The 14020-nt window shown below is 43.0% G+C and overlaps 1 protein-coding gene across 3 annotated transcripts in view; it reads left to right on the top strand.

The window, feature by feature from the left end:
• Positions 1–14020, top strand: part of COMMD1 (copper metabolism domain containing 1) — a 117377-nt gene that overhangs the window by 30191 nt on the left and 73166 nt on the right. The window lies entirely within an intron of this gene.

The raw sequence follows: 14020 nt of genomic DNA, 5'->3' as shown, positions 1-14020 counted from the left end.
GCTGTCCTCCCACACTGACAGAGCACAGACGAATGCGTGGAGGCAAATAACGTCAGAGTGCAGGAAAGCACAAAATGACCGGGAAGAGAGGTGGCGGGCTGAAGAGAGTAAGTGGCGGGCTGAAGAGAGGGCTGAAGCTCAAATGTGGCGGCAGCGTGATGAGAGGAGGCAGGATTCAATGCTGAGGCTGCTGGAGGATCAAACCAGTATGCTCCAGTGTATGGTTGAGCTGCAGCAAAGGCAGCTGGAGCACAGACTGCCACTACAGCCCCTGTGTAACCAACCACCCTCCTCCCCAAGTTCCATACCCAGACGCCCGAGAACGCGGTGTGGGGGCCACCAGCCAACCAGCCACTCCACCACAGAGGATTGCCCAAAAAACAGAAGGCTGGCATTCAATAAATTTTAAAGTTGTAAACTTTTAAAGTGCTGTGCTTAAAGTGCTGTGTGGCATTTTCCTTCCCTCCTCCACCACCCATCCTGGGCTACCTTGGTAGTCATCCCCCTATTTGTGTGATGAATGAATAAAGAATGCATGAATGTGAAGCAACAATGACTTTATTGCCTCTGCAAGCGGTGATCGAAGGGAGGAGGGGAGGGTGGTTAGCTTACAGGGAAGTAGAGTGAACCAAGGGGCGGGGGGTTTCATCAAGGAGAAACAAAGAGAACTTTCACACCGTAGCCTGGCCAGTCATGAAACTGGTTTTCAAAGCTTCTCTGATGCGTACTGCACCCTCCTGTGCTCTTCTAACCGCCCTGGTGTCTGGCTGCTCGTAACCAGCAGTCAGGCGATTTGCCTCAACCTCCCACCCCGCCATAAACGTCTCTCCCTTACTCTCACAGATATTGTGGAGCACACAGCAAGCAGTAATAACAGTGGGAATATTGGTTTCGCTGAGGTCTAAGCGAGTCAGTAAACTGCGCCAGCGCGCCTTTAAACGTCCAAATGCACATTCTACTACCATTCTGCACTTGCTCAGCCTGTAGTTGAACAGCTCCTGACTACTGTCAGGCTGCCTGTGTACGGCTTCATGAGCCATGGCATTAAGGGGTAGGCTGGGTCCCCAAGGATAACTATAGGTATTTCAACATCCCCAACAGTTATTTTCTGGTCTGGGAATAAAGTCCCTTCCTGCAACTTTTGAAACAGACCAGAGTTCCTGAAGATGCGAGCGTCATGTACCTTTCCCGGCCATCCCACATTGATGTTGGTGAAATGTCCCTTGATCCACCAGAGCTTGCAGCACTATTGGAAAAGTACCCCTTGCGGTTTATGTACTCGCCGGCTTGGTGCTCCGGTGCCAAGATAGGGATATGGGTTCCGTCTATGGCCCCACCACAGTTAGGGAATCCCATTGCAGCAAAGCCATCCACTATGACCTGCACACTTTCCAGGGTCACTACCCTTGATATCAGCAGATCTTTGATTGCGTGGGCTACTTGCATCACAGCAGGCCCCACAGTAGATTTGCCCACTCCAAATTGATTCCCAACTGACTGATAGCTGGCGTTGCAAGCTTCCACAGGGCTATCGCCACTCGCTTGTGAACTGTGAGGGCTGCTCTCATCTTGGTATTCATGCGCTTCAGGGCAGGGGAAAGCAAGTCACAAAGTTCCGTGAAAGTGCCCTTACACATGCGAAAGTTTCGCAGCCACTGGGAATCGTCCCAGACCTGCAACGCTATGCGGCCCCACCAGTCTGTGCTTGTTTCCCGAGCCCAGAATCGGCGTTCCACAGCATGAACCTGCCTCATTAGCACCATGATGCATGCATTGGCAGGGCCCATGCTTTCAGAGAAATCTGTATCCATGTCCTGATCACTCACGCGACCGCGCTGACGTTGCCTACTCACCCGGTATCGCTCTGCCAGGTTCTGGTGCTGCATATACTGCTGGATAATGCATGTGGTGTTTAATGTGCTCCTAATTGCCAAAGAGAGCTGAGCGGCCTCCATGCTTGCCTTGGTATGGCGTCCGCTCAGAAAAAAGGTGTGGAACAATTGTCTGCCGTTGCTCTGACGGAGGGAGGGGCGACTGACGACACGGCTTACAGGGTTGGCTTCAGGGAGCTAAAATCAACAAAGGGGGTGGCTTTACATCAAGGAGTATTTCAGGCAGGACTTCACGGAGGGTTCCAATAAGAAATGGTGCACCTAAGTTATTGTTCTTATTGGAACAAGGAGGTTAGTCTGGCCTCTGATTGATACATGGCTAGATTTACCTTGCTGCACCTTCCCTGTGAGTGACTGCAGTGTGACCTAGAGGAATGAGTCCCCTAGATGGGGGATGGGGGGAAGCAAATGAGTACAAAACAAATCTGGTCTATTTCTTGTTTTGATACACTCCATCTATCTTTTACATCTTTGGCTGGCAGCAGACGGTGCAGAAGGACTGCATGCCATCCACATCTCAGGGCTGCTCGGCAGAAGATGGTACAACACGACTGCTAGCCATCCTCATCTCTTAGCCTGCCTGGCAGAAGATGGTACAATACGACTGCTAGCAATACATATCACCTGCCTGCTCACCATAGGATGGTTCAATGGGACTGACTGCAGGACTAAAGAGAATGACTTGATCAAGTCACTCCAAATTTAGTCCCTGCGCCCATGTCTGTCCAGGCGCTCCCGGCCGACGCGGCCAGGAGCACCTCAGACATGACGATGACGGCTACCAGTCCTATTGCACCGTCTGCTGCCACAAGGCAATGGGTTGCTGCTACTGTGTAGCAATGCAGTACCGCATCTGCCAGCACCCAGGAGACATACGGTGATGGTTACCTGAGCGGGCTCCATGCTTGCCGTGGTATGGCGTCTGCACAGGTAACTCAGGAAAAAAGGCGTGAAATGATTGTCTGCTGCTGCTTTCACGGAGAGAGGGAGGGAACGGGGGCCTGACGATATGTACCCAGAACCACCCGCGGCAATGTTTTAGCCCCATCAGGCATTGGGATCTCAACCCAGAATTCCAATGGGCAGCGGAGACTGCGGGAACTGTGGGATAGCTACCCACATTGCAACACTCCGGAAGTCGACTCTAGCCTCGGTACTGTGGAAGCACTCCGCCGAATTAATTCACTTAATGCACTTAGAGCATTTTCTGTGGGGACACACACACTCGAATATATAAAACCGATTTCTAAAAAACCGACTTCTATAAATTCGACCTAATTTTGTAGTGTAGACATACCCAAAGTGAATTGGCACTTCCTGAAGTGGGTAACTTTAGGAGACACTGCTTCCCTGAAGTGCCGGTTTAAAACTGTCAGAAATGCAAGACAGACTGAGGGTAGAGGCAGGATGAAGAGAAAAAGTGGCCACTTCAGAGGATTTTTAAATACAATAGCAAGCTCTTTCGCATTCAGTTGTGGGCTAGTCTTGACCTAAAAATGTCTCCGCCTGTGTGACTTAATCCAGACAGCAACAGTATTATGATCTAGTGTTAACATAAAAAAAAAAAACATTGGTGAAAAGCTTCAGGTTAAGGAGTTCAAAAAAATAATCATGCTTTAGAAGGTTATGGAGGAGTAATTACCAGTTACACTGAAAAAAGAACAGGAGGACTTGTGGCAACTTAGAGACTAACAAATTTATTTGAGCATAAGCTTTCGTGAGCTACAGCTCACTTTATCGGATGCATTCAGGGATGAGAAAGTGGAAAAGTAGGGAAGGATAGCAGTGATATGTGGGAAAGGGTTTGTTTTCCTCCCCACGCAGAGATGGGGACTATTGTAAGGAGTGTGTATGAAATCATACTTAGTAATATGATTAGAAAGGCAGGAAAGATGTAATGGGGCTGTTTTTGTCTGAAATTTCAGAAATGCTTACAGATCTTGGTTGATAACAGAAGTTAGTTATCCGCCTTGCCACTCTGCAACCTGTGTAACCTTTTCTTTTGTAAGGTTAAGGAAACCAGTACAACTTGAAGAAAAATAATTTGCACACACACATCCATTGAATATCCAGTGACGTAACCAGGGCAATCTCTTTTTCCATGATCAAATAGCTGAATAAATCAGGATAAAAAAAAGATTCCAAACCATCTTATTCTCTAGAAAAAAACTTCTGAGCATTAAATGATGATATCCCTTTTGAATTTACTGGTGGCAAACCTGACATGTATTTCATTGTAGTTATCTAAAAAATCTGTTCTTCCCTGCAAGTAAACACTTTTTCTTTTCACTTTTAAACATGAATCACAGCTCAGTAAGGGGCCGAGTCAAAACAATTTTGTGAGCTACTGTATAAATAGAATAAAGTAAACCTTTAATTGTAATGCCCCCAATGGATTAAAAAAACAAGAGAACAGTTAAAAAACCTACCAGGTTGATTAAGTGTGTTGTGATTTCTGAATAAGATGTTCGCTTTTTATTCAGGAGGTCATTTGCCACATTCACAAGGTAAGGAAAAAGGGATGGACAGGCCATTACATCTAATTTACTTTAATGCTGACTCTCTTAAGAGAGCTGTTACACTCAAATAAATAATTTACATGAGGCACAACCTGCCAAATATTTGAAAGCTGCCTCTGTATCGTGGGAAACTTGGGAGAGTGAACTTGACTAACATTCAGGGCACATCTATGGGAAACAACTCAATGTAATGGAGATGGATGTATTAGCAACCATGGGAGAGAATCTGGGGTGGAAATACAGGATTGGAGAGATGAGAGAAGATATCTGCATATGGAGAAATCCTGTGATCTTTCTCCTGACTGAAACTCCTGTTGATGCCAGAACATATATGACAGTCCTGGGCACCTGGTTTGACTGCATAAGGACCCCCTGTGCAGGAGAATAGTGAGGACTACCTGGATCCTACAGCTATTTCTCTGCTTTCCCCCCACATGTAGTTCAGACACAAGTGGTATTGAGCTGCATGCCCTAAATGAAAGCATGGCTTGGTCCAGTGTTGGCTGTAAATCCAACAAATATCCTATTTCAAAAACGCTTCATGAAGGAGATGTGTAATTGCTTAATATTAATAGGCATTAACTGGATGTAGAAGTATGAAGTATTTTGACATACTGGGCTACATTCAGAGCTAATGTGAGTTGGTGCGCTCCATTAAGGGTATGGAGCTGCATCTAGTTACTTATCTCTGAATTTGGTCATGCTCTCCCTGCACGTGCTGAATTTATGATACCTTAAAAAGTTTTTAAAAGTTCTATTTATAGGAGAATCATCATTAAACTATTTGTGACAAAACAACCACCTCCCACCCTTGCCGAGAAGAAATCCAGTGAGGCAAGTTATTAATATGGTAAATGGAACTGAATTGTTTTTGTTTCTATGTGCCTTTGATTTCATTGTGCTAAAAACTGGCAGCAATCTGCAGTTTTGAGGGTTAGTTAAAGACAATGCCTGCAGGTCTTGCCATGGCAAATTCTTGGAACCCTGCCATAACTGTTGACAAGTAAAGTTTTGTTTCTGGAAACTCAGTGTTTTCCCACTGGATTTTACCAATTGTTTCTCGCTGGTATTACATGCTTGTCAGACTCTATTTCTCAGAAAAGATAATGAATTTAAATCTGTATTTCCTGCTGTGCATACCAGAGCACATGTCTAATGATTCTAATGAAAATTAGACAAATTCCAACCTCTCCAGATTATCAAATATATTCCATTAAGGAAATGATATTTGAAGTAACATTTTTATTGGTTGATTTATTTTAAGAGTTAATGGAAATATGCTGAAGATGAATGAAAGGAAAAAACTATGAAGAAACTATTTGTTATTGTTAGTATACAATTGTCTGTTCTCTAGAAAGAAAACTGTAGCCAGGACAGGAATTTGAATGCTCATAATATAGTGCAAAATGCTTTCTATAAACAGTTTCTACTTAAAACATCTGCTTTTAATATAATTTACATTTTAAAATCTGTAGTAGAAGGTCACCGTACCTGTGAAAGTTGCATAATCTGTTCACAAAACAATGGCAGAATGGGAATGCTGTTGTAAATACATTGGTCAGATTTTGCTCCTCTTACTTGCTTAGGTAAATAGTCATGCAAATTTAAATGAGATTACTCACACGAATAAAGTGAGTATGATTTAGCTCATTATTAATGGACTTTTTTCTTGCCCTCATGCTGGTGGTTTAATAATAAAAAAATCTTTTCTATTGGAACAGTAGTATTTTATGTAAACATGTGCAGGATAGGTAGCGTGCTCAGTGTTTTAACACCAGAAATTGGAGTTCAGAGCCAGGATAAATATTTTTCACATGGTTTAGTTTTATCTTATTCCTTATTTATGTGCATCACAGTACTGCAAAATTATGGGACGGTGTCTGCTCAACAGAGGCCCCTGATAGTATGGCAGGAGTACACTAGGTCACTGTAGAGCCACTGGTGAGGCTGTGTGGTCAAAGTTTGCACAGTGCTTGCCTGTGTCAAAGTCAAGATACTGCAACAGGTCCCATCTCCACGAGAAAAAGCCATTGTGTTGCGGGACCCAATTACAACATGGTAGTGCCTGACAAGTTAAAGCAGTGTGGCCTTGCAGTGTAGGGTGTTCTTTAATCACAGTAAATTCAGGAACTAATGGAAGTTGTGTGACATTGGGCATGGCTACACTGGAAACTTCAAAGCACTGTTGTGGGAGCACTCCTGCGGCAGCGCTTTGAAGTGCGAGTGTGGTCGCACGCTCTCCCAGCGCTCCTGGTAATCCACCTCCACGAGGGGATTAGCTCCGAGTGCTGGGAGCCTGTTTACACTAGCGCTTTAAAGCACTCTGACTTGCTGCGCTCAGGGGCATGATTTTTCACACCCCAGAGCCAGCAAGTCAGAGTGCTATAAAATGTAAGTGTAGCCAAGCCCATTGTGCATTACGTGGCTTTGAAAATCACAACCTCCTGCAAGACCAAATTGTGTTATGACCATATTGATTGTTGCTGTGTTGTAATTTAGTAGCATTTTTGTAGTATGGGCAAGATTGTGGACTCTTGCTTCTGTGAGCTCTAAAATTCTACTTAGTCAAAATAAAAAATATTTTCTGACTTTGTTATTGTTTGCATTTGTATTTATAGCATCTACATACCCCATCTGAGCGGGAGGACTGCATTAGCTAGGTGCTGACCAAACATGTTAAGAAGATAGTACCCTGCTTCCGGGAGCTTTCAATTGAAATAGACAAGACAGACAAAAAGTTGGAGGGGGAAATCAAAAACAGAGGTACAGATAGGTGAAGTGACTTGCCCAAGGTCACACAGTAGAGCCAGAAATAGAGCTCAGCTTTCCTGATTTCTATTCCAGTATATTATCCACTAGATCATGTTACTGCCTGTCAGTTAGAAGACGCAAAGTGCTTCTGTGATTAAGTTCAGTCATTATCTTTAAATATAGTTTACAATTAATGGATCTCATTCTGATATCACTCTGGAATAAATCAGTAATAAGTCTGTGGAGTTAGACCTGTGCAAAACCCCTCAAACTTGCTAATATAATTCACTTTGGGTTCCCTGGAGCATGAAAGGCTCTGTACAAGTGCAGACTTGTCTAATTCCATTGTGTAACCTGGCAAGAAGTACTGGCAAAGTGAGCGCAGTTTTCTTAAAACACGTCAGTTCTGTAAAGGATATGCCATTGGAAGAATCCTTAATTTCTTTTTGGGGAATGTGTTTAGAAAAAACAAAACAAAAACTCAGGCTAACACCTCAGTCTCCTTCCCACTCCCTACTCTTTTTTCTTTTTTTGAGAAACGTTCTGGTTCTCTTTACTCCATGAATAAACAAAAGAGGTTATAGCCCTCCCGATCTCTTCCACCATGTCACCTTTAAGTCTCTGAACACAGGATATGCCATTTTGGAACCTCCTGTTCATCAAGTCAGGTATCTTGCCTGATGCTTTTAGAGAAAGGTAACCTGACCTTCCTTCCACTTTAAGCTCCATCTACACTAGGAAATTGACTGTAATTAGTAGTGCATCCTCCTGGACCAGTACTAAAAATTAATTAACTGCTAGAGCCAATGGGAGAAAGCATTCTTCAGCACCACTGAGTCTCAAGAGCGTTTCCTGTAATGTTGCTGAAATGAGTTTGTTCTGTTTTTGGTGGCAGTGAGGCCATTTTTATCACTGGTTTGGGGGACCCATTGCTGAAGGTTGGTAACAACTAGTCAATATCCTGGTATAAGCAGAACCTTAAATGATCGTCATAAGTCCCAAAACATGAGAGTGTGAGGGGAAAATGCACAATCAGGGATGACAGTATCATATTTAGTTTAAAAATTAAAACCGTCTAACCTAAATTAAGATTAGTCCATAGACCCTGCAAAAAAAGAGTATTCACTGTACTTACACATTCTGGTTCATTGCTGAATGGGCATTGTTAAAAATGGTTGCTGTAAGAGCTCATAACTGAAAGAAATGTTAATGATGCTGCATGCAGTATGAATAGAATCTTGTCTTGAAGCAAGTTTAAATTAAAACATTGACTCAGACTTAATAAAGTGATCAAGAATTGAACCACTGTCATTCCTACATAAGTAGTGAAGTGACAATGAAATAGTTTGTGGATATTTAAAGAATGGATTGCATAAGTAGCAGGAACAATTCATATGCCAAAAAAAACAAAGGCTTGTCAGCCACCTTAATTGCTGAGCCTGGTTCTTTGTAACTTCCATGTGTCTTCTTGTGTCAAAACAAAATGTAATTGAGTTATGATGAAAAGGAATATTAAAACAAACTGGTGTTGCATTGTATTTCTTGTTTCTTCTGCTTGATCTAATATTTTGTTGTAACTCAAAGTATTTTAAAGAAAATATGTGTGTAGTCAGTATATATACAATGAAAAACAGGAGAATACTTAGTTCTCTGTACCCAAAAAAATCAAAATTCCTCCTCCATAGTTAAAAGAAAAGGAGTACTTGTGGCACCTTAGAGATGAACAAATTTATTTGAGCATAAGCTTTCGTGAGCTACAGCTCACTTCATCCGATGCATTCAGTGGAAAATACAGTGGGGAGATTTATATACACAGAGTATTTTCCACTGAATGCATCGGATGAAGTGAGCTGTAGCTCACGAAAGCTTATGCTCAAATAAATTGGTTAGTCTCTAAGGTGCTACAAGTACTCCTTTTCTTTTTGCGGACACAGACTAACACGGCTGCTACTCTAAATCCTCCATAGTTGTAAATCTAAAGAAGTTTTGGGGGATCGATTGTTTCCACATTCAGATGTTTACTCATTTTGAATATATACAGAAATGTTATGTTATATAATGCATCTGATAAATGCAAGATTAATTTTAAAAAATCCACAAAATTAATGCCTCATGATGGTTGCAAATTTAGTACAGTTGGGATGGGGAAAAAATTAAGGTTCCCGTAGCAATGCTAGCTGTCCACATTTCACATATATAGTTTGATTGCTACTTAAGATGTTTGGTTTTCTTCCTTTGTTTCATACTGTAGTGTTTATGGTAGCTGACAGGCACTGACTATATGAAAACATGGGGTTATAAATATAATTTACATTGAAACATAACGAGCAGTCAAAATACAGACCATATGTGCAATGTGAACAAGTTAGCTGCGCTCTGTAAGTTGTAATATTTATTTCCCATTGTCCTTGTGTTTTAAAATTGTAAAAGTAGCAATAAGCTTTCCTCTCTAATGGACCCACTTTAGCGAAGTCCCAGTTATACTGCATCTTGAGCTTAGTAAGGAACTTTGCAGTGAAATGGACCAGTTTAGCAAGTTTCAACTTGCTCTTTTTAGGAGCTCTTTGCTGTGCCCCTTGATTTGTGGCAAAGCGTAACTTGACAAAGTGGTTAGTTTCACTGCAAAGTCCTTTCCTGTGAGGAACGGGCACCAAAACTGAACTCTACTTATTTTTTATTAGCATCTCAGTCTTGGATGCCAACTTTCAGTCCTGTGGCACTGTTCTAATTTGACTTAGAATCGATCGCTAACAAATCATAAAGAGTCCATAAATCATAGTGCAAGAAGTGCTACCTACAGATAAGGTTGTCTGCTGTTTTATCAGACCTTTTGTTTTCAATTATTTACAACTTTGCCAAATGTAAACCATTTGGGTTGAAAATTCCGGTGCCAGGTATCTGCCTTAGGCTTTTTTCTTTTCTCTTCTCTTTTCTCTTTTTGATGGGGGAAGAGACATGGTGGTAGGGGAGAAGTTTAATCTAAAGCAGTGGGGCCATTTCAGAGAACCAGGTTGGAGGAAATGTTTTATCAGGGTTAAAAACTTTTTTTTTTTTCTACAGTTGTTTTGTTGAGAAGGTCTAGCCCCTCCATGCCTTGGAGCAGGAACTCAGAATTAGACAGTGGAGTCTCCCTGGTGTCAGTGATATGTTTCTTGCTATCTGCATGAAAATCTGACCAAATTTGGTCAAAATATAAACCTTTGAAAAATCTGTTTGTACCTGCTCAATAGTTTTGTTAATTTAGTGGCTAAATTCTCTGAAGAGTTCATCTGCACTGAGCATGTTAAATAGAGCTGGTTTGGTTTTTATTCCAAACTGGAACAAAACCAGCTTTTGAAATATTGGAGTTCTCGGGTAATTGCATTTCATGTTCTCCACACAGCTCCCATGCTAGATTCTGCTCACAGCATATGTGTGTCAATCAGATTGCACAAGTACCATCTCCACAGATAAGCTGAACATCATGGATGGCAGATGAAGCTTCCCCTGGGGGGAGGCTAGCACCCTGTCCTGCCTCTTCCTCCTGTGGTCCCGCCTCTTCTGCCCTGCCCACAGCCCTGCCCACACTCCACCCCCACTCTGCCCCAGGCTCCCTCCGCACTTGGCCCCCCCGCCACCGCTCTTTGCATCCCTCCTCTTCTCCACCCCTTCCCCTGCGAGGCGCCTGGGTCACATCCCTCCTCTTCTCCACCCCTCTCCACTGCGAGGCCCCCACTGATCTCAGGGACATGGCGGATGGGGAGGCCTCTTGGGGGTGGAGGAGAGGAGGAACATGGCGAGCGGCGGGGACATCGGGTGAGGGGGGTGGAGTGGAGGAGAGGAGGGACTCACCAGGTGGTGGTGGGGGGCCTTGAGGGAAGGGGCGGAGCAGGGAGGGGAAGAGGCGGAGCACAGGCGGGGCTGCCATGGCCCAGGTGTCCGGCAGCGGGTCAGCAATGGCTGCGCCAGGGGAGGCTTAGCCTCCCCAGGCCTTTTATACCCGCTACCTATGCTGAACATGCTCCATCCCGGGGCAGCAGGAGCTGAGCAGGACTTTCCCTGCAGTTGTGCTTCCTGACTGCCATGAGCTGCTGTGGCACCAGACACAGTAACTGAGAGTCCCTTCTGTGCTCTTAGTGGTCCTCCGCCTGGAATGCAGCAAGGTGAAGTACAGAGGTCAGGGAGAGTTGCCCTGTGCAGGGGTGGGGGGCAGGAGCTTGGATGGGGGGAGGGTAGGAGGGGATATGGCAAAAGAGGACTAAGAGGCTGGGGTGCAAGTGGGGGGAATGGCTCTGAAAGGTCTAACCACTAAACCACGCTCCCCTACAGAAGCTGGAATTGAACCCATTATTGCTGAGCCATCGGCATTCTTTTGGTGTCTAGAAAATAGCTGTGAAACTGGCAAAATGTCTCTCTCCATTCTCCTCTAGTGGCAGGTATGCACCGCAGATACCAGCTTTCTATTGCTACCAGTTTGCTCTGTTAGCTCAAGTGGTAGCAGAGTGTGCTGTGGGTTCAAGGATCCCAACCCTGCTGATGGCCGATGTGAGGGTGTCAGTATGGTTCTGCATGATGGAATTTTTTTCTTCAATTTTTAAATTTTTCAAAAACCTTGAAAATTACACAAATGTCAGATAACTGGTAACACACACATTTGCACAGACAAAATATTTTTCATATTGATAAAATGACAGAAAATATTTCACACTCCTGTTAACTGACAGTCTTCTGCATGAAAAAAAGACATCTGAAACCAATTTTTGTTTTGGCAAATGAAGGCTGGTGCTCTTTTTTCTACTTACAGGACCATTAGAGTTAATTGAGATAAATATCTCTGCCATAAAAGCAAACAAAATCTTGAGTATTATTGGTCACATTAGAGAAATAAGTATTAGAGATGTGTACTAGACATATTGAAGGGTGGTTTTTTTGTTTTGTTTTTTTTTTCATTTTATAAGCCTTAGTCAGACGCTTCTATTAAGCTGGAGTCATAACACAGCAGAGCAGTCCTATCTAATGTAGATTGCCATTGCTTTGAATCACACAAGGGGTAGGCCAGTTTGAGAATTCTGTGGTATAGCTGCCTTCGTTAAAAAAAATTGTGAAAGCTTCAGAAAAATGCTTTCTATTCTAGCAGGCAAAACAGAATCCTATTATGGATACAACTGGGTTTTTTTTCCTGAAAAATACACAGGCAATGGAGTATGTGGTGTATATACTTAGATGTAAGCATTGCTATTGGCTGTATGTGTTGTGGGTAGCAGACAACCATTATCCAGAACCTTTTATAACGTGTGTGTCCTTTCTTGTATTGGGGTATACATAAACCTTTCATTTCTTTTGCCAGCCAGTCTAATTTAAAATTATTCTAGATTGACTGTCATCTACTATTACACCCAGCCAATCTGTAAGAAAGTAATGAACCCTGCCTGAGCAGCATAAGAACATAAGAATGGCTATACTGGGTCAGACCACTGGTCCATTTAACCCAGTATCCTGTCTTCCGACAGTGGCTAATGCCAGGTGCATCGGAGGAAATGAACAGACTAGGGCTATTACCGAGTATCCATCCTCTGTCGTCCAGTTCCAGCATCTGGCAGAACCTACCCTCCTCTTATCCTCTGATCCCAGACTATTAAGGATGAAAAGGGGGTGGGAGGAAGGGGAAATTAATAGTTATTCAAAGGGCTTTACAAAATATTAACTAGTTTGCTGTACCTCTCCAGGGTACATAATTATTATCCTCACTTTACAGATGGAGAAGCTGAGATACATAGTTTGTGACTTGTCCAAAACCACACAAGGTATCCATATCTGAGCTGGATTAGAATTTGGAAACAAGATAGTTATTCCTTTCTTCTCAGCATTGTTTAGGCCCCAGTAAGCACACTGGTTCAGTTTTGGGCAGTGCATTTTTTAAAAGGAACAGACAAATTAGGTCTGATCCTGGAAGGTGCTGAGAGACCTCAACAGTGTTTAGCACCTTCCAGGATTGTGTCCCTAGAATATGAAGAAAGCAACAAGAATAAAACTGCATGGAAATTAGACTTGTCAATAGAGGTTAAAAACTGAAGATAGTAGTTTTTAGTCTCATCTCACTCTCTCCTTTATCTCCATAAAGATAATACTTAGTCCTGACATGAGTGTAGGGGACTGGACTAGATGACCTCTGGAGGTACCTTCCAGTCTTATGATTCTGTAATTGATTCTATGGTATTTGAAGACCGGGATCAGTTATATGCATTTGTCACTGAAGGCAAGACGAAAGGTAACTATCTGAAGTTGCAGAAAAGAAAACTTAGGTTAAATATTAGGGGAAAACGCTATGGCAGTCTGAACAGTCTTCTTCTTAGCGTATGCGCAACGTGCCTCATGTAGCAGATGACCAGGATTCATCACCAAATTTGGTCCGATGGTTGGATCATTAGCTTCCCCGGCCTGGGCCGGGTACTGATGCGGAGTGAGATGTGAACACTAATCCATGTCCCGCAGTCAGAACAGTTAGGGAATGAAAAATTGAGGCTCTAGAATGGTCATCATTGGAGATAAAGTCAGACTTGACATCTGTCAGAGATGGTTTTTGAATAGTCATTTCTGTCACAGTGTAGAGAGGAGGACTAAATAACCAAGTGGAGCTTCCTTGCAGCACACAGACACAGTATATGAAACAGAATCCACTGGAACTTCAGAATAATACTTAGTTAAGTTTAAAAATTAGTTCATAGGTGTGTAATTGTTACCATGAGGATACTTTTAAATACTACATGGAATGAAGGTAGAAATATTTTGGGGACGCATGGAATAGCTTGCCTTGTTTTTTACTGTGTACTTTGAAGACTTGCCTTATTTACAGTGAAAATGCAGGTTCCAAAAGGATGG

This window comes from Chelonia mydas, chromosome 3, assembly GCF_015237465.2.
Source record: "Chelonia mydas isolate rCheMyd1 chromosome 3, rCheMyd1.pri.v2, whole genome shotgun sequence".
Classification (NCBI taxonomy): Eukaryota; Metazoa; Chordata; order Testudines; family Cheloniidae; genus Chelonia; species Chelonia mydas.
The sequence above is the reverse complement of the archived record's forward strand: the minus strand, read 5'-3'. Positions and strand labels throughout refer to the sequence as shown.